Raw genomic sequence first — 19,158 nt, forward strand, 5'->3', positions numbered from 1 at the left:
TGGACACGGAGGAGGGTTTCCTCCAATGACTTAAGATACATCCACAAGTAAACAAACAAAAAACAGCCGCTCTGGGAAGGCAAACAGCGACGGCCTCTCATTTATGTCTCTAAATACACAACACAGGAAATTGAACTCGCTCTGGGGACCTCGGCGTCACCAGCTCCACCAAAGAGTATAGCCCACAGCTATCAGACCCAAGCTGGCCTGGGACTGAAACACCAATATATACTCATGGGTTTAAGTGGGCCGGGTCGCACCGGCAGTGTTTTTGAAAGGGGCCTCGAAACGCGTCCCTATCGGGTTCTGTTTTGTGCCCTGGCACAGGCGGTCCGTGTTTTTTCGAGGCACATAGATGTGTGCTGCTCACACTGCTCATTTCTCACTAGTGGAAAAGTTACGGCGTGACGTCATGCCAGGTGAGCCCTGTAGGGGAAGGGAAATCCTTTACAGAATCATTTTCTCTCTGGATTTCCCTTCTCTTTTTGAAACAGGAGCAGCAACATTGTCCGGGTGTCACCAGGGCTTTAAATGGAAGCTTTTTCAATATTATATACAAGCCATGGTTGCTGCTTAATTATCTTATGCAACTAACAACCATTGACAAAGCCAAAAGTCCTGGATTCTTCTAGGTATGATGTTACTTGTATCATATATCTGAATGCAAGAAACAGCAAAATACAAGTTGGGGGGCACACTATATTAAGCACAGATTTTTAGTGTACGTGTTTTAGGCCAAGCCCTTAATTACATTGGACATGCCCCTTTGAACACACCCTAGTTTTTTCATCCCACTTAAAGCTCTGAATATACTTCTATCAATGCCGCCAGATTGAAACTAAACATCTTTCTCCTGAAATGTCAGTAAAGACGCTTGGAAACCCCCTCAAAACAGTGCTTAACTTGAGCCGCTGGTTTCGGGTGCTTGGCGCCAGCACTTAAATGTCAGCACCGGCTCTAGTAACAATTCACCACATGGTGGCACTGTCTTTAATTTTGAAATGAGCACAACAACAGTTTATTAAGCCAATATGCATTGAAAATGAATAGTACTAGCCTCTCAACCATTATTATAGGTTTGTGTGACCTAAAATAATCAGAATTGTCACACTTGTAGGAGTGAGATGGCTAGGCGCTATGTTGGTAATGTCATTGGCAATGATGACAAGGGCAATGTGTGGTGCAAGCTGCAGTGGCCTTCCGAGAAGGGCCCTGGCATTTAATTATTTACAAATTAACCACTGCCTCAAAATGATCAATTCACTTCAGTTCTAACTGTATTTTCAGCGGACTTCCTACGTTTTTTTGTTATGAGATGGAAATCTCACCTTAAAAACGTAGGGTACAGCACAGTGGCGATCTCGGATGACGCAGAGTTGTCAAACACACATCAACAATGTTAGTCACGACCCTAGAAAGGGGAGCAATTTTAGCATTCGCCTCAAGGTCTGAGGATTTGCACGTGTCCGGTGTGGGGCAGTGCATCCACTGGTTGGCCCCCATCCTGTGCCAAGTGAGGGCTGGGCATGGCTACTCATTATGTTTCATTAAGCAGGGAGTCATACGAGTAAACAATAATTGAGCGCGATAGGATATAGCCTAACGGTTAGAGCAGTCGACCTCGAAGCTGGGGAATTGTTTTCGAGTCTCGGCAACGACTCTCAACATCTTGTGATTCTGGGAAAATCACTTAATCTAACGAAACATTACTGCTGTGTTCTTGTGTAACGAAACTGGTGCTCATGTAAAGCGCTCTGATACCTGATATCTTCCGGTCTAATTCACGCTATAAAAAAATCAACAACAAAAAAAAATCATTTCATTTTATCTCACAGTTTGCGCCCACTGCTTCGCTCTTCGCCAAGCGACCTTTCCATCTACGTACAACCCTTTAAGTGCCTGAAAGCCCTTTGCCTAAAAGTTTTGGCGCAACTAAACATAAATAAGGCGCACAAAACAGCATCTTTGACTGTAAAGTTTACATTCTGATTCCAAGAATCACGATAAGTGATTTTTTAGAATCATGACGTGCACAAAGTGGTGCAGAATATTCCAGTATGTCGGATTTGCACATTAATATTGCGTGGGTAAAGGGCAGCAAATAATGAGACTGAGGGTGACTAAGCAAAATGCGTGGAAATGTCACAACCCGTTACTCAGTGTATTCACAAGCATTTTGCTAGGCTCTGCCCCATGCAGAAATACTCAAAGGCGTTACAAAAATAAAATCGTAGTGTTTTCAGAGTTTTTACCGAAAAAGAGACAACAATATTTTCCATATGAAGGCCCACAAAACATAATGGGCAATTGAATACAGTATGTGTAAATTCTGACCAACAGACATAATCACGGAAACGTACAATAGATAAAGAGCTTAACATGCTTGTGAATCCTCGCAAAGACAGAAGTCTACTCTTAGGGGGTTATTAGGATTGCGGATTTTCCGCATCCTCTGGGCCGGCGTAAGCCACCGCCGGCCCGGAGGATGCGGAAAATCCGCAGCAGACCCACCAAAGACCCACCGCCACATTAGGATGGCTGGTGGGTCCTGGTTTCCGTCCGCAGCTTTTCCGCCGCGGCTGGCTTACAACCGCGGTGGAAAAGCTCTAATATGGTGACTGTGTCTGTCAGACACCGTCCGCCATATTAGGATGGGCTGTTTCAGATGATTTTCCGCGGCTGGTTTTCCGCCGTGGAAAAGCATGTGCAACTTCACTGCGGGGGCCCGTTGCGGGCCCCCTAGGTGAAGGGGGGTGGGGGGTGCACATGGGGGGTACCTGCATTTGTATGCGGAAAGCGGCAGGCACCGCGCGGTGCCTGCTTCTTTCTGCATACAAATGCAACACCTGCATTTTTAACATTGCTGCGGGTGCAGCTTGAAGCTGCACCCGCCGCAATGTTAAAAATAGAGGATGTGACCGCCAGGGTGGCGGTCACATCCTAATTGCACAGGAGGGAACTCCGCATGCCATGAGGAGGTTCCCTCCTACTCTGGGGTCGCGGACGGACGCAAGTCCGTCCGCGATCCTAATGAGGCCCTTAATAATGAAAGAAACATAGATTTCGACTTCTTGAGGCAAAGCTTTTAAATCTGGGCAACAATAGTTTAGGGTTGACTGCAAGTGTGTCGACTTCAATAACACTGAAGGTAAGAGTGATCCCCGAAAACTAAGAATTGGAAGACAAATAGGGATTATTACACTCACTGAAGAAAGCTCACTGACCCACTGGGCCTTAAAACGGCTGAAACATGTCAACCTCAGATATCTAGGGCCATTGCACCCTGTGGCATCTGACTGTTTTTAACCTTGCCAAAGGTCCTTCTGATCCAACAAGATATTTGGATCCAGCCGGCAATTTTAACTCGCGCTTAGTCCCTTGGCCCCACTAGGTGAGTAGGGTGTGGGTCAGATGATGAAGCAGGCCACAGGTGGTACCTGTGGGTGAGGACCGAACACAATATACCAGAGATGTGCAGATCAAACTGATTCACCTGGGTGTTGATCTCACACTCTGAAAAGGTAAACTGTGGGTCACACAACAATCTCGTGGAACATAATGGGATTCAAAAAGATAGGTTAACCCTCTTTAGTGCAATTACTTCACACAGTGTGGGGGGCTGAGGGTTATTTCCCAATTACAGCTTCTCGCTCCTTCATAGTGTTGGTCTTTTTCTGCAAAAAACGCAGTTAAAGATATGTGACTCACTCAAAGTGTAACATTATGAAAACATTTAACGATTATAGGTAAGTGCGCCCATCTGCTGCAAGTAAAACGTCTTGTGTCACTCGATTGTGTTGGTGAGTGTGCAAGGAAGTCATTGTGAACAAAAGGACACGCTTCCTTTTCCTGTAATTTTATTTGTGTTATCCCGGCCTTTGTCCTGTTTACCCTGTGCTTGGTGCACCTAAGACTTTGTTTATGCTAGTAATGCAGTTTTAAGCATGGGATTGAGGTGTTGCACCTGCAGGAGCGCAGCAAGGATGCCATGAACACTGTTGCAAGCAAGAACTTATGCTCACATTGGCTGCTGTTGAGGTAGGAAAAGACAGCAATCCTCAGGGTTTAAGGGGCACCTCAGGGCTCTGGGCCCGGATGCCACTGCAACAGCTGCAACAGTGGCAGCTAAGCCCATGTGCGCCTGTCCTTATTACTAAAATGTGAAGCAGAATAGGTCTATACCTCACCGTTAGTATAGATACTAAAGCAATACCTCCTCAGGTGCAAGTCAGTGGAGTGAACTCAGACCAAAAGATCTTGCAAGCTGAGAAATGTCCTTCCCACAGGATCTGGTTATAAAGGCAGTCGTACATCGTGAACGTTTACACAGATGTTATCAATTCGCGCGTTGCATCCTACCAGATTTTCAAGACAGGCACTCCGCATCTCAACAGAGTGGTAGGAGCCTGAACCCTCAAGGAGTGGGCCCCTCAGGCGTTCCAGGAGTTGCTTCATGGCCAGTGCAGAACAGGTCTTAATGCAGAGAACTATCCAGCTTAAGAATATCATTTTCTACATATTCTTGTCTTTAGTCTCCCAAGGGAACCCAGCAAAAAGCTTTTCATTCACCCTATTGTCCTATGAGCCTCTCCTTCTCTTTCCAGGAATGATGAAGGGCAACGTTTGCTGGGAGAGTGATAGACTCCCGAAAGGGTCAAGGAGTCATGACTTCCAGCAAGAAGGCCACGCGAGTTCTCAGTACCAATTAGGCCACAAGGAACGTGGTATAGGTCGGCTGAAAGAGAGAGCCTGGACCTTGCTCATGGGACAAGCGGATGTAATCGCAATGAGGAAGACAGTTTTTAAAGACAGAAGAAGCAATAAGCAGCTCGCATTGGCTCAAAGAGAGTACACATGAGAAAAATCAAGACCAAATTAAGTTTCCACTGTGGCATCACATACTGTTCGGGAGGGAACTGGTGCATTAAACCTTCAAGAAACCGCATCACTACAGGTGATTTAAAGGACAGTTGGTCTGGCAAGAGCAAAAAGACTGAAAGGACTGACAAATGACCTCTGAAGTGCCTACTGCAAGGCCTTGCTGAGCCAAAGACAAAAACAATAAAACAGCAGACAGTTTGACTTGCAAAGGGTCTGTTTTGTGGACTCTACACCAGGCAATAAATGTGTCCTGCCTTCCCAGTAGTTTGACTTTGTAGAGGGACGCTTGGCAGCAAGAATGACATCCACAAACTCAGGTGGTAGATTGAACTTAGTCAATTGCAGCTGCTCAACCTCAAAGCATACAGGTGTAGAATGCACAGGGTCAGGTGCAGAACCCTGCCCTACTGCTGCGACAGAAGATCCTCTTGGAGTGTCACTCGGACCAGGGGACAGACACTCGTAACTAGAAGCTCCGAGTACCACACTCTCCTGGAGCAGCCCGAAGCCACTAGGTTTACTAGGCCGGGTCTCTCCAGATCTTCCTCAGAACTTTGTACTAGAGAGGCAATGGCGGGAATGCATACAAGTGTCCCACGTTCCAGTCCAGCCAGAATGCATCTCTTAACGAGAGATTTTGCAGTAACTCCAAAGAGTAAACGTTTAGACACCGCACATTTTTGACAGTGGCAAGAAGAATTAGCCAGGGTTCCCCCCGCTATCAGAAGATGCCCTGCACCACCGTGCGATGCAGCCACACTTTGTGATTCGCCAGGCTCAGCACGAGGAACTTGTATGCACTGACCTGGTCCTACCAGGTGGTTTACAATCCGGGATATATCATGACCATCCAGCTAACTGCAGATGAGCAGAGCCTCCTGTACCCCTTCGATGCAGCTACAGTACGATCTATTGATCCCGGACCTCAGCTTCTCATCTCATTACAACAGCAAAGGACACTCTTTCTTCCGCTGGGGGCCCACAGGCAAAAAATAACTCTGTTTCAGGTGGAAGTATCAAGTCCACTGGCATCTTGTGAGTCCATGTAAAAGATAGAACTGTTCTCATCACCGAGATGGGGCAGATCATCCGCATCCCTATCGTCATCTCCGAGTGATGGGAAGCTTTACTTGGAGTCGTATCCATAAAGGCCATTGAGCCTCAAAGGGTGTGTCTGCAGCAATGAAAGCATCGGATCAGACTCAGGTTGAATGGGAAACGAGTGCGCAACTGAGGATTTGGAGAGTGACCTCGGTCAGGTGCACGCCAACACTGGTTTAGGGCAGACATCGGAGTCTGCTTGGGATTCTAATTCTACTTCATCACTGGCGTCGATGAACGAAGGATTGACGTGGGTCTCGAAGCTGGGGTGGAAGTCTGCACTGGGGTCGGTGCTAAAATTGTGAAGAGTCTCAGGCGTCACAGAGGATGGATCCGCCGTTGTTAATCGGACCGGGAGTCCCTGCCAATCCTTGGGGTGCGAAGGTGTGCCAGAAAGAGCCATAAGAGTACCAAAGATATCCAGCACGGCCTCTTTAAAAGACCCACACCTGCTGCCAGATCAGGAGCGTGATTGGCACCTTTATGGCCTTGCTACTTCTCGCTAGAGAGTGCCAGGATGGGTGGTGTCCTGCTTTGCCTCCTTACGCTTCTATTTTCTTGAGGACTTCAACCACAAAGATAATTTCTCAAGGGAATGGCTTTGGGAGGCGGTCACCGCCACGGACTTGGAGTGGGACATAAGCGAGGCCCAGGGCTTTCTCTTGTGTTCAGCAGCATATAGCTTTGCAGTCTTGGATCAACTTCAAGTGCCTGAGGGCACACTCATCACACAATTTGGAGTTGTAAACTTAATCAAAACACCAATACACACCTCCTGCTGGTCTCTGACTGATATCAAGGCAAGCTTATTGTTTTAAAAGAGGATGTTGTTCCTTTGCACACTGGATTTCGTTTCAGGAGGTGGGGGGGGGGGGAGGTTTCATCATATCCCGACGGAAGTGGGACCAGAACTCTGTATTCACGATTAAAGGCACGGAAAGAAAGGAACTGACGTCAGCGTGCAGGCGTGGCACTTACATGTGGCGACATTCTGTCCTTTCTGAGGCAGGACAAGGCCTACACAGAGCTGCATCACACCACATAGCTATACATGGGAGCACTGCTACGAAATGTTTATGGGTCCATTCTAGCACATGGGTAATATTATAAAGGTGAATTATCTGCAGTTAGAAATACTGATCAGTTGGACACCCAAGTGTTGGACACCCAAATGTTGCTGGCCGCATCACGTAAACCACCACTCATTACACCTGCCTTTATTTTAGAGAACGTTCCTGTGAGTCCTTAAGAATTACATCACCTGAGAATTAGGATTTCAAGGAAAACAGCTGCATTTCCAATCAATTGTAAAAACACATTTTGAACTTTAAGTTAAAGACATAAGCAGGCTTTCGACAATAGTTGTGGGAGGTCAAAAAAATCCCTGTTGAAAACCAACTTTCTACAATGTTGTCCTTGTATTGGTTCCCTCCAGGATCAACTAAAAATACATCCTCTAGGTCGGTATACCTAATTCCACTTAGCCTTTGTAAAATTTTCCACTTAAGGCAGATCGACCGATCTCGTATCCCGGACAAGATGACGTGCTTTGTTAGCTAAAATTTTTAGCGTATCTTTCATATTGCTTCTGCCAGACTACTTGGAATTTCCGTGAAGTACTGTAGCTGGAGATGAGTAAATAGGTCAATCTTAGTGGTCCCCCTGAATGATTTGAAGATAGGCAGGATCTGAAACAAAGACAGAGACACTGGCACAGAGTATGGCAGCTTGGGTTTAGAAGGATCACTCTCTTCTAGTGACATATCTCGACATTGAGCTGTTGCGTCAAAGGTACTTGTGGAATTGATTGGTCCCTTGGTGGTTGCTTGGAGACCATTTGAGACAAGTTGCCCAGAGGCTATTCAGATGCTCATTAGTTAGAGTCAGCATTTAATAGTGTAACCTTGTGCAGTCTGGGAGCAAGCGTAACATCGATGCTACTAGGTTTCTTTCGAAAATAAAATAATGAATTTTCAAGCCACCTTCTGAACCATTTGGAGGTGCTTCGGCTTGCATTCTCGGTGGTGTGCATATATACCCTTGGCGTGATCAGGCAATATACTAACGTGACAACCCCCAGTGTGACAATCTAAAAGTATTCAGGACAGGACATTTCTCCATTGTCTCAATTGATTGAAAGTCCTATGTGGTCACCTGACCTGCGGCGTTATGAAACCCTCTTCCTGTTCAAATCCACTTCATTGATGGGGACTTGTCTTTTAGTAAAGGGCTGCGACGGAAAGTCTCCACAGGATATGTTGCACTTTATGTTTTTATGTAGATTTTATGAATACCCAAGTAAACGCTTTTTAATTGCTCTTTTAAAGAAACTAAATTTTAATCAGATACGACCAGCCTTTTTATATTTACAATTGCTGCACAGTGATAGTGTCCTCCAAGTTCTCGAATTTTTTAAACTGTCTCTTAAATTGCGAATCTGTTTGGACCAATGACTGATGTGATTACAATGAACTTGAGCTCTAAGGACCTAATGTAGACAGTCTTTTTAACATCTGTAATCATATTTTTTTTTATGTATGTACTGTATGTCTATGCACTTTTATGGTTGAAACAAACCGAATAAAGTCTCTTTTGAATTTGAATTTGAATAGTTAAGGGCTGAAAACCTTTCTCCTTTCCAGAGCTTGCGAACAACTCTCTCTGGTTCCTATCCTAGCTCTCCCTTAGCACCCTGATGCCCTCATGGGTGACAGAGTGTGTTAAAAAATTCTTAAAAAGATAACTATCAGTGCAGGCACCAAATAATTTTAGAAATCAATACAGAGAAATAAGATTTTAGTTAAGCCCATGTAATTTTTTAGATAAAAATGCATTATAAACCTTCAGAAATACTGAATAACAGTGAAAACTGTTGCACCTTTTCTTGTGCAATCAATTACAAATATGTCTCACCACGGTTAAATGGCCTTTCACATTATGCTGTGTAGGCATCAGACTTGCATAGCGGACTGCAGCTTCTACAGTTTTTCACCCCATCCTCTGTAAACTATAATAAATGTTGGTCAAATTCATAGTTATCCGTAGGATGAGTTCTAACAGACCAAACCAACTAGTCACCTAGTCATCTCGGTTTACTGAGCGGTGATGTGCGACTCCAGTTATCCCTTCTGAAGGGTTATCACCGTTTCCACCTGGCTTTCATTACAGCGAAAGGGCCTGTAGTTGAGCAAGACCTGGACATTTTTAATGGACAAACTTGATCAACATCAGCACCAGACAGATCTATGAGTAGGACCCATATTTAGGCAAAAGTCAGAAAATCCAAAGAACAAAGAGGGATTAACAAGTTGTATAGAGCATTTACTAAAAGGTTATTTCTCTTTTGCGCCAATGATTACGCGTTCTGGGAATCAAAACTGAGGAATCTTTGTCAGATATACAAAGAACATTACTCACCCATGTTTCACACGGGTGCACATTTGAGAGGGTACATCTCCAAGCACAATTCATAGAATCAGGAATGGCAGATGTTTGCCAGCACAAACTACATTTGTCAATGAGGAAATCCTGCCAGCACAGAGCTACTGCTACAATATTAATTCAGGGTTTAAGGAAGCCACTGCCACAATATTAATTCAGGGTTTAAGGAAGCCATGTGAATGCTCCAGTGTGGGTCTGCCTGTAAACGTAGGTGGACACCCACAATATGTAGATAGTCACACACATCCTGCAGGAAATTTGCATCCCTGAAACAACAAACGTACGCCTGTCACAGGCAGGAGTAACTGATTCCTGTCAAATAATGTGAAGGGAGGACTATAATATTCAATAATTGAATTGGGGTAGAAGTTTCTTCGCATGTGAAAAATATTTTTGCCATACAGAAAACGAATCATGTTGAGGCATTCCCACATGCAGGAATTTCAATCTGGTGGTAACTCTGCATGCCTAAAAGTACATACTGGCTAAAAGAAATTTACGACTGCCAGACTTAAGGTACTGCTGGATCCTTTATTAATCTCCAGAAAGTTAAAACCTTGAGCCAAATGTAACAATAATCTCAAGGAATAAAATGTCAAAGATTTTCTACAATACATTTTTATGAATTGGGACCTGAATGCATCATACGTGAAACCAGGTAAGAGCTAGGTGGGTTCTTAGAAAAAACTTAAAGAACATCGCTTGCAACTAGAGTAGAGTGAGTGCTGCTCTATTCACTTAACGGTGGTGTAAATATGGATATTACCCAACTGTATGCCCTTCATAGTAGTAGGCTTATTCGAAGAACCATGCCTGTGTGTCTTCAACTATGACATGGATGCCATTAGGCATACTCAACCCAATATCTGCGCACACAAATGGACCGGATCTCCCAGAGGAGGAAGGTGGTCCAGGGGAATGAGAGCAAAGCAGGCGGTCAACGTTTGCCTCCTCCATCCTAGGTACTGTAAATATACAAAGTAAACATGACCATCCGAAGGGCGCTCCCATAGGGAACTGCTGATTGTCCGCAAGCTCTTCATTCACCGATTCATGTCTCATAATATGTGATGGACCACCCGGATTCACAAAAAATTGTTAGTTATGGCGTCACATGACCCCCAGGGCGTCATGCTTCATCACTGGCCGTGCCACATTCACAGAGAAATTTCTAGAGGTGAATGGGATTTCCGTAGTGACGAAGACTACTTTTTGTGGGGGTGAGCGGGATAATGAACTTAAAGTAGACCCAGGAATTTCTATTTAATATGGGTGAGCCTGAGGGATTGTTAAAAACTGCAGCAACACACAGGACTAATCATTTTCCCTACATCAATGTAGGGCATAGGGATTTTTAAGTTCTCTAGGTCATGGTTCCATTAATACCCCCCCCCCCTCTGCCCTCCCAAAAAAGTACTCTCCGTCACCATGGGGAGCCCATTCACCACTAGAAATTTCTATGGCAAATGTGGCACGGCCTGTGATGAAGCATGACGGCCAGTGGGATGTGAAAGGACATGCCTAACACTTCTTTGTGAATCCAGTTGGTCCTTCGCGCATTACGGGGCCCGACACTGTGAATGAAGAGCTCTCAGATAATGGCCAGTACCCTATGAGAGAGCATTTCAGTAGGTATTGTTTGCTTTGTGTACTTGCAGTACTCAATCCAGTCTCAAATATATTCGAAGCATTATTGTTAGCATTATTGTTAGTGACCATATACTGTTCTATGCAATCTTCATTCCTACTCATGTAAAGTGGCTCTGATCCAAATGTTATACTTGTTCCTCAATAAATAAAAATAAATTACACTAAGCATTGAAGATCTACTGGGGAGAAAATAAAACTCTACTCATTTTATGGTCAAAATCCCGCTTTTCGAGGTTTATACTGCAGAAAGCGATCTCATAGTCTTTAGGGGAGCTCTGAAACCATGCTGCTATGGCATATAATGCTCCAGGGGCCATCGATAGGAAAAAAAATACATTTTGTGTTGGGAGTCACTGTTGAATTGTGGTAGTTTAATAATTAATGAGCTCAATTACAACACAACTAGTGAAGCGAAATTACAAATGTATATCTAATGAAAATTAATGGCAGGCCCAATGCACAAGGCCCCTCCTCGTAATATGCTTCCTTCTACGATTTCTGCAGATTTCTGGCTTTCATAAGGTTCCAAAAAACCTCCAGGAGTATATATAGGAATCAACACACATTGTAAAGTGGCCCAAGTAAACAAAGCTTTAGGGGCTACAAAGGCAGGATGTGTTAAACCCCCTGAATCATATGGCAGTCAGCACACACTACTCCCTATTCTGGCTAAACCCCCCTGTGCACACAAGGATGTCGAGTGATCTGCATAATTTCAGCATTCAAAGCGAGCAACAGCACAATGTCGACAAGGACAATACGTCTGACTGTGCCCACAGAGATGGGCTTTTTTGTGTTGCGATGTTGAAAGTGTAATTAATTTCTAACATGTTTTTTTTTTTAAAAGAAGAGTGTGCAGTCTAGAACCTTATGATGGGCCCGATTCACAGAACTAACTTAAGACAAAATCCTAAACTTACTACCATTTTCGTATTCACAGAAGGCACTTACTCATTTCGGTATTCACAGAAGTTAGGAGTTCTAACTTTAGGACTCCTAAATGCCTTCTGTGAATACCGAAAGTCTTAAAATTAGGATTTTTCTCAGTTTAGTAGTAGTAAAGTTGAGAAAAATCCTCATTTTAAGACTTTCGGTATTCACAGAAGGCATTTAGGAGTCCGAAAGTTAGGAGTCCTAACTTAACTACTACTAAACTGTGAAAAATCCTAATTTTAAGACTTTCGGTATTCACAGAAGGCATTTAGAAGTCCGAAAGTTAGGAGTCCTAACTTTACTACTAAATTTAGAAAAATCCTAATGTTAAGACTTTCGGTATTCACAGAAGGCATTTAGGAGTCCTAAAGTTAGGACTCCTAACTTCTGTGAATTCCGAAATGAGTAAGTGCCTTCTGTGAATACCAAAATGGTAGGAAGTTTAGGATTTTGACTTAAGTTAGTCTCTGAATCGGGCCCGATATGTTTCCAAAGAATGAGTGAAGATAACATTTTAGTTTAATTTATGTCTGTGGTGTTGATGGGAACTCTGGGAGAGTCAGATGAGCATTTAGTGTCTTCTCTACTGTCAGTGCAAATTTAGATACTAATCACAATATATACAACTCCTTGTTCGCAAACATTTCAGAGCTTGTACTTTCAGAAAAGGTCACAATCTACATACACATTTTTCATGGCACATGGGCTCTTAAAGGTACTCTCTTGGTCTGCCAAAGGAAATGTGCCGCACATTGTATTCTTTCCTGGAGTAGGCCACACAAAGTAACACTTTGTGACATATGGGGCACAGAACCAAGCAGCTGTATAAGTCGGAATCTCATGGTTATACAATATTAGCAAAACATCTTCTGAATCACGGAGTTAAACAGGTCTCTACCAAACCTAACAGAGCACAAATTAAAGGTAGCATTGTCAACCCCTAAGCATCTACTCCCTATACTGGGACCATGAGAAGTTTTTTTACCACTTCAGCAGGTCAAACAGCACCTGAACAGCCAAGGTGCTGTCTTACTCTTCAGATTTGGTATACAGCTCTCCGTAACACGCAGAACAAGGTAAGCTGGCAGCGCAAAAAGGATCCTTCGAATGTAGGAAACAGTGTTGAACACAGAGCCAGAAATGTCAGACTGAGAACTACGGGCACAAATCTAAGCCCACAACTGTGGCTGCCAACCTAGTGGGCATCTTGAGGGAGGACCCCGTCTTGTCTGCCTTCATCGTCACGTTTGCATCATCCTGATGGACACACCAAGGTACGGTCTTCATTAGCTACACCAGTAAGAAGCATAGGAATATGCCTCTATGTTAAAGGGACAAAAACAGCATTCTGTAAAGGCTGTGAAGGTGCACATGGAAACACACTGAACATTCAACACTTACGCTTCAAAATGTGCATAAGCCACTCATACAGTCACTAATATTACATCGCCTCTTTTCCCCCAAACTTAACTACGCAGAGGACCACGGATGGAAGACTGTCAAGAATCATGCTCAGGCGTGGAAGTTAATTTTGAAAAAAAGGTCATACTTTCTCTCCCATCCTAAAGATATTCTTTCAGAAGTTAGCTACTCGGTGCATTTATTGTCTGATCTTCAGACCAGAATAGAAAGTTTAAAGATCTTAGAAGTACTGTGCTATCTTTATAAGATGCAATAACAGAATAAGTTTGCCAAATCACCACTGTTCATTGGGCATACAAGTGCTAGTGATCAGTTAATATGGAAAAAAATAGTCCTTCCAATTGAAATCTGGCAGTATGATGAAAGAAAAAAAAACTTAGATTGTGAAGCGGTAAATGATTATAAAAAGAGGACAATGATCATGAAGACGCAAACATACCAGCAATCACTGGCAAATTCAACCAGACACAAATCCACAACAAAACTGAACAAATTAAATATGACATCACCGCGGCAGAGTCTATTTATTTACCACAATGGCCACTGTCTCAATGACTGCAAATAGACAGAGTGCGGGAAGGATTCTGTTCCTTATCCTTGCTCCACACTTTCGAGGGATTCTTCTGATCAGACAAGCAGAATGCTGCCAAGACAGTCAGCCTTAAACTGAGTGATTACAAGTAACAGGGTCAAACCCATAGAGTCTAAGGGACCTGGGTAGATATCGTTATAAAGAGAGGGGGTCCCTGACAGAAACACAGATTGTCACATATACTTAAAACATCTGATGAATTCAAAAATACAAAATTAATAAATGCAAAAAAGTGTTTATTCAGATTTGCATGAATACCTATTACTGGTTGAAATTCAAATTATACTCAATTAAACACATTTCAAAATGGATATTAGATACACGTGCCCACATACACAACGGGGAGGGGGGAAGTGAGGGAAGTGTGAAGGGTAGGGTCAAAGGGTATTGCAATTCATTCTGTGACAAGTTTAAATCACAATTACGGAAGGCGAGTAAACGTGGTCCCTATAACCAAAGGGCCACAGTCTGAGGCTCTAATAAAGAGTCCAAAAATTTCACACCGAACCAAAACTCCGCTTCAGCCGATAGGGTCTTGTTGGGGTAGGAGATTGGTCGTAGTTGTGTTGTCTTGTCGACGTTTCGACCCGAACTGTGTGTAGGGAAATTTTCTTACGGGGCGGGTCTTCTTCAGGACAGAAGGGTTGTGGGTGGGCCACCTCCTAGAGGTAATGCGGACCGCATTACCTCTAGGAGGTGGCCCACCCACAACCCTTCTGTCCTGAAGAAGACCCGCCCCGTAAGGAAAATTTCCCTACACACAGTTCGGGTCGAAACGTCGACAAGACAACACAACTACGACCAATCTCCTACCCCAACAAGACCCTATCGGCTGAAGCGGAGTTTTGGTTCGGTGTGAAATTTTTGGACTCTTTATTAGAGCCTCAGACTGTGGCCCTTTGGTTATAGGGACCACGTTTACTCGCCTTCCGTAATTGTGATTTAAACTTGTCACAGAATGAATTGCAATACCCTTTGACCCTACCCTTCACACTTCCCTCACTTCCCCCCTCCCCGTTGTGTATGTGGGCACGTGTATCTAATATCCATTTTGAAATGTGTTTAATTGAGTATAATTTGAATTTCAACCAGTAATAGGTATTCATGCAAATCTGAATAAACACTTTTTTGCATTTATTAATTTTGTATTTTTGAATTCATCAGATGTTTTAAGTATATGTGACAATCTGTTAAACTGAGTGATGGCCACTAAAGAGCAGGATCGTATGCAGGGGCCAACATCAAGCATGATTGTTCTAAATGTCCTACACTGGCTACCAGTTGGCGCCCGGAATAAATTTGAGGTTCTCTGCAATGCCCAGAAAATTATCTTGAGAATTTGGCCGTATGTAGCTGAAACAATTTGCTCCACGCCACACCCAGCCACAAACCTCTGTTTTAGCTGCTCGACTACCATGTCTGAGACTGGATTTTTTTTCATCTCCGCACTTCGTCTTCCCCAACGATATCAGAACCAAACCACTTGCACTTCAGGAAACTCTTCAAGCGGAACTATTCACAATCACATTCTCCTACACCGCCATGATCACAGTATCATCAGCCATGGGAACCTTACCCTGCCTGATCTGTAGCATCTTCCCCACATTGAATTTTAGCTTCAGAATTGGTACACCTTTAATACTTCACTAATGCAATTTGAAGTAAGCAAAAGTTTCCATCCTCGCCAAATAAACAAATAAATGAGCTAGGATGGGTGGAATGGGCCAAAAGACTATGAGCCAATATAGTCTGTGACCTTTCAGAGACTGATCTGAATGTCTGGGTGCTTCATCTCTCATTACCAAAATTATGATTTACAATAAAATACTTATCATTAGGCAAACTCCTATGTTTAGCAAGTTTTCTTCACAAGGTCCAGGCTCAGACGGACAGACAAATCATACATCAATTAGCTACAAAGACGACTATTGGAACATCCCTTTTTTCTTCCCCATACAATTCCCCCTTTAAATTGAATATATACATATTCAAACATTAGGATTTCAATAATAATTACTCGAAATAACAAAATAACTTTCTTTTCAGTGGTATTATGTTTAACGAACTCCATGCAGAGCAAAAACTGAGTCTGGAACAATGTGTGCATAGCCACTACACATTAGATTACACTGAGTTGGAATTCAGCCAAACTTTTCTATTTCTCATTATCTGAGTCAGGAAGGTCACAGGAAATGTAGCAAGCAGCTCCTGGATCCTGGATGCAGTGCAGAGGCCTCGCCTCTCCCAACATATACACTGAGACATACAGACATACAGAGGAGAAATCCAGCCTAACGTTGCATGGCCATTCCATTGGGCCACGAGATCGTCTTAGCCTGTGCAGTAGCGAGCTTGCGGTGCAGGCACTCAGAAAGCATTGAGGTTACGCCTCTTCCGCCATATTCAATAATAAAGGTTTCAACCAAACACTGGGGTTAGGAAAGGTCTATAGCCAAGTGACAAAAATAAATGAACAGAAATACAAAAAAAGAAGAAAATATATGAAAATTTGCATCTTAACAGAAATAATATTTATATCATATACAAATAAAGTCACATCAGAAATATCTAATGCTTATTGGTTTTGTATACAGTTGGACTTTATATATCATTTATATCTTGTTTAGAATATCTCTTGTTTTCACTTTAGATAACCATAAAACAATCTGTTCATTTATTTTTGTCACTTGGCCTAACCCTATTTCTTCCCTATGTATAGCAAGTGCAACAGTACTATATAGGGGTCCCCTTTTTCCAAAATATTTGTTCAACCAAACACTGTGATGCCTCACTCCGCCAGACACTTGCATACATCAGGTTTTGCGTCGACCAGCATGAGATCACAGTGGAAGAAATGGGACTATCACAAAGACCACCCAACATCGATACACAACCATTAAGCTAACGTTCCCCTACATAGGCAGCTATTTATCGACAGCTTCGTGCAACACTTTTGCAATGTTGCTTACGGCTTACAGTCTACTTTTCATCAAGTGACCAACCAGCTCAATTCAGCTAAATCAACATGATCAATCGCTTCTTCTTTTACACCAAACATCATTCGATCTCGCAAACACATTTTACTACTTGTTTCCCATATCTATTGAAACTGGGCTGGTCCACTGGAATAAATATACTGTATTATTTTTATAACAATCCCTAAGTCTGTACATAATTCAATGATACAGCTATGGGTGGGGATACACAGCCCATGTGCCTGTGATTCAAATCTAAAACTCCCAACCATATGCACACTGCAAATCCTCAAAAAAAAAACCTTCAATACCACAGCACAACTGCAGGGGTCAATTCAACAGCTGCATGGAGAAGAAGTAAAGTTGCTCGACAAGAACCTCAAGACCGGAGACTGCATTTACATGAAGGCACCGGATCACCAGACACCTATGCTCTGCCTCACTCGCTGAAGCCTGGTTCTTCATATAAGCACCTTGGGCACCTCACACCTGCCCAAGCGCCTGGTACCCGCGCTTTACAAATCGATATAACACCACGTAACATAAAAGGGAGGGGGTGCACGGGGAAGTTCTAAAACATATGAGAGACCTGGAGGGAACATATGAGAGACCTTGAGGGAACGAATGAGGCTGACAGAGGAGGGGTTGACAGACCGGGTAGACCAGAGGGTCCCAGACCTCTTGAAGTACACAGAATTATTAAAGCAAACTTGCCTGTGACGCTGGTGTGTTCCAATTAGGGTTAGAAAAACAATAAAATCAGGGGAGACTGCTTTCAGACTTTTTCCTAATGGCGACCTCTTTCCATCCGGATCTATTTAATTTGATCAAATCTGAAAGGCACCCATTTCCTCAGACGTACCTTTTCCCAAGTCAAGCAAGATCTGATTAAACAGCACTAAACGTAAGCACGCACTTAACCATCAATACTCTAATTTCATTAACTCAAAGACGACAACACTATAAGTTATTTAAAACAAATAAATCCATGAGCATAGATTTCCGCTGGTCCATTAATGGGATTAGATGCTACATTCCACTACCTGTCTGCATCCCAGGATGGGAGAGTTGGGAAAGGCGGATGGATCCATAAGGCACAGCATCTTTTGGTGTGCTTATGACAAGCCATATGTTTTGAAGTGGGTTCAGCATATCGCCTTCAGCTGACCACACTGTGTCAATAAAAAACGTATGCTGCAGATGGCCTTTTCAACACACATCATGACGATGCAAATTGCCTGGGGAGGCTAACTCTGGTTTGTCGTCCACACCCTGAGGTTTTGCAAATTGCAAAAAAGGGTTGAAATGCGACATAAAGCGGCTTTCAGCTACAGGCCTCATATTTCTCTCCCTCCGCTTGCAAATGTCAACTTTGGGTGAGTGCCTTTGTTTCAGAGAGGCGCTGGTTTTCGGCAGGCAAGATCTTTCATTGGTACATTGCAATATATAGGCATCTTGTAAGAGATGATGTCACATTTCAAAGGCGCAACCATGGTAACATAGCCTTTTTATCCCACTTCTGGCAACCAGGAGACCCTGGTAAAAGGACAGATCAGAGGTGGGGGAATGGACGCCAAGATCAGGGCCAACCATGGGTTCAAAGCCAGAGCAGACCACCCACTAAAGGTATTTTCAAGGGCAAGCGCCAGGTGCCAGGCAGTCCATATAAGCTTCGCAGATGGCTCTACATACACGCTTGCTTGGGGTTGACAAAATGACTTCACTCACGGTCCAACACTAGTTCAAGTCAAGATCATGATAGTTAAATGTTGAAGAATTTAGGAAAAGGTGAGGAAAGAAAGGAGGAGAGGATACAGAGAGTGCAAGAGGAGCAAAGATGGGTAAAATGACCTGGGGTGAAAAGCGGTAGAATGGAAGTAAAGGTAGTGAGAGACATATAGGGCCACACGTGGTGCAATGAAGGTACTAATGAGGAGAGACATGTAGGGTCACAGGTGGTGGAATTAAGGTAAGGAAGAAGGGAGATGTGTAGGGTCACATGTGGTGGAATGAAGCTAAAGAAGCGGGCGATGTGTAGGGTCACAGGTGGTGGAATGGAAGCGAAAGAAGTGGAGAGATGTGTAGGGTCACAGGTGGTGGAATGAAGGTAAGGAAGCAGAGAGATGTGTAGGGTCACAGGTGGTGGAATGAAGCTAAAGAAGC

The 19,158-nt window shown here is 43.5% G+C and overlaps 1 protein-coding gene across 7 annotated transcripts in view; it reads right to left on the bottom strand.

The window, feature by feature from the left end:
- PTK2 (protein tyrosine kinase 2) overlaps nt 1-19,158 on the bottom strand; it is an 878,302-nt gene that overhangs the window by 683,558 nt on the left and 175,586 nt on the right. The gene's annotated exons all lie outside the window — the stretch shown is intronic.

The sequence above is a fragment of the Lissotriton vulgaris genome, chromosome 4_1, assembly GCF_964263255.1.
Source record: "Lissotriton vulgaris chromosome 4_1, aLisVul1.2, whole genome shotgun sequence".
NCBI classification, from domain to species: domain Eukaryota; kingdom Metazoa; phylum Chordata; class Amphibia; order Caudata; family Salamandridae; genus Lissotriton; species Lissotriton vulgaris.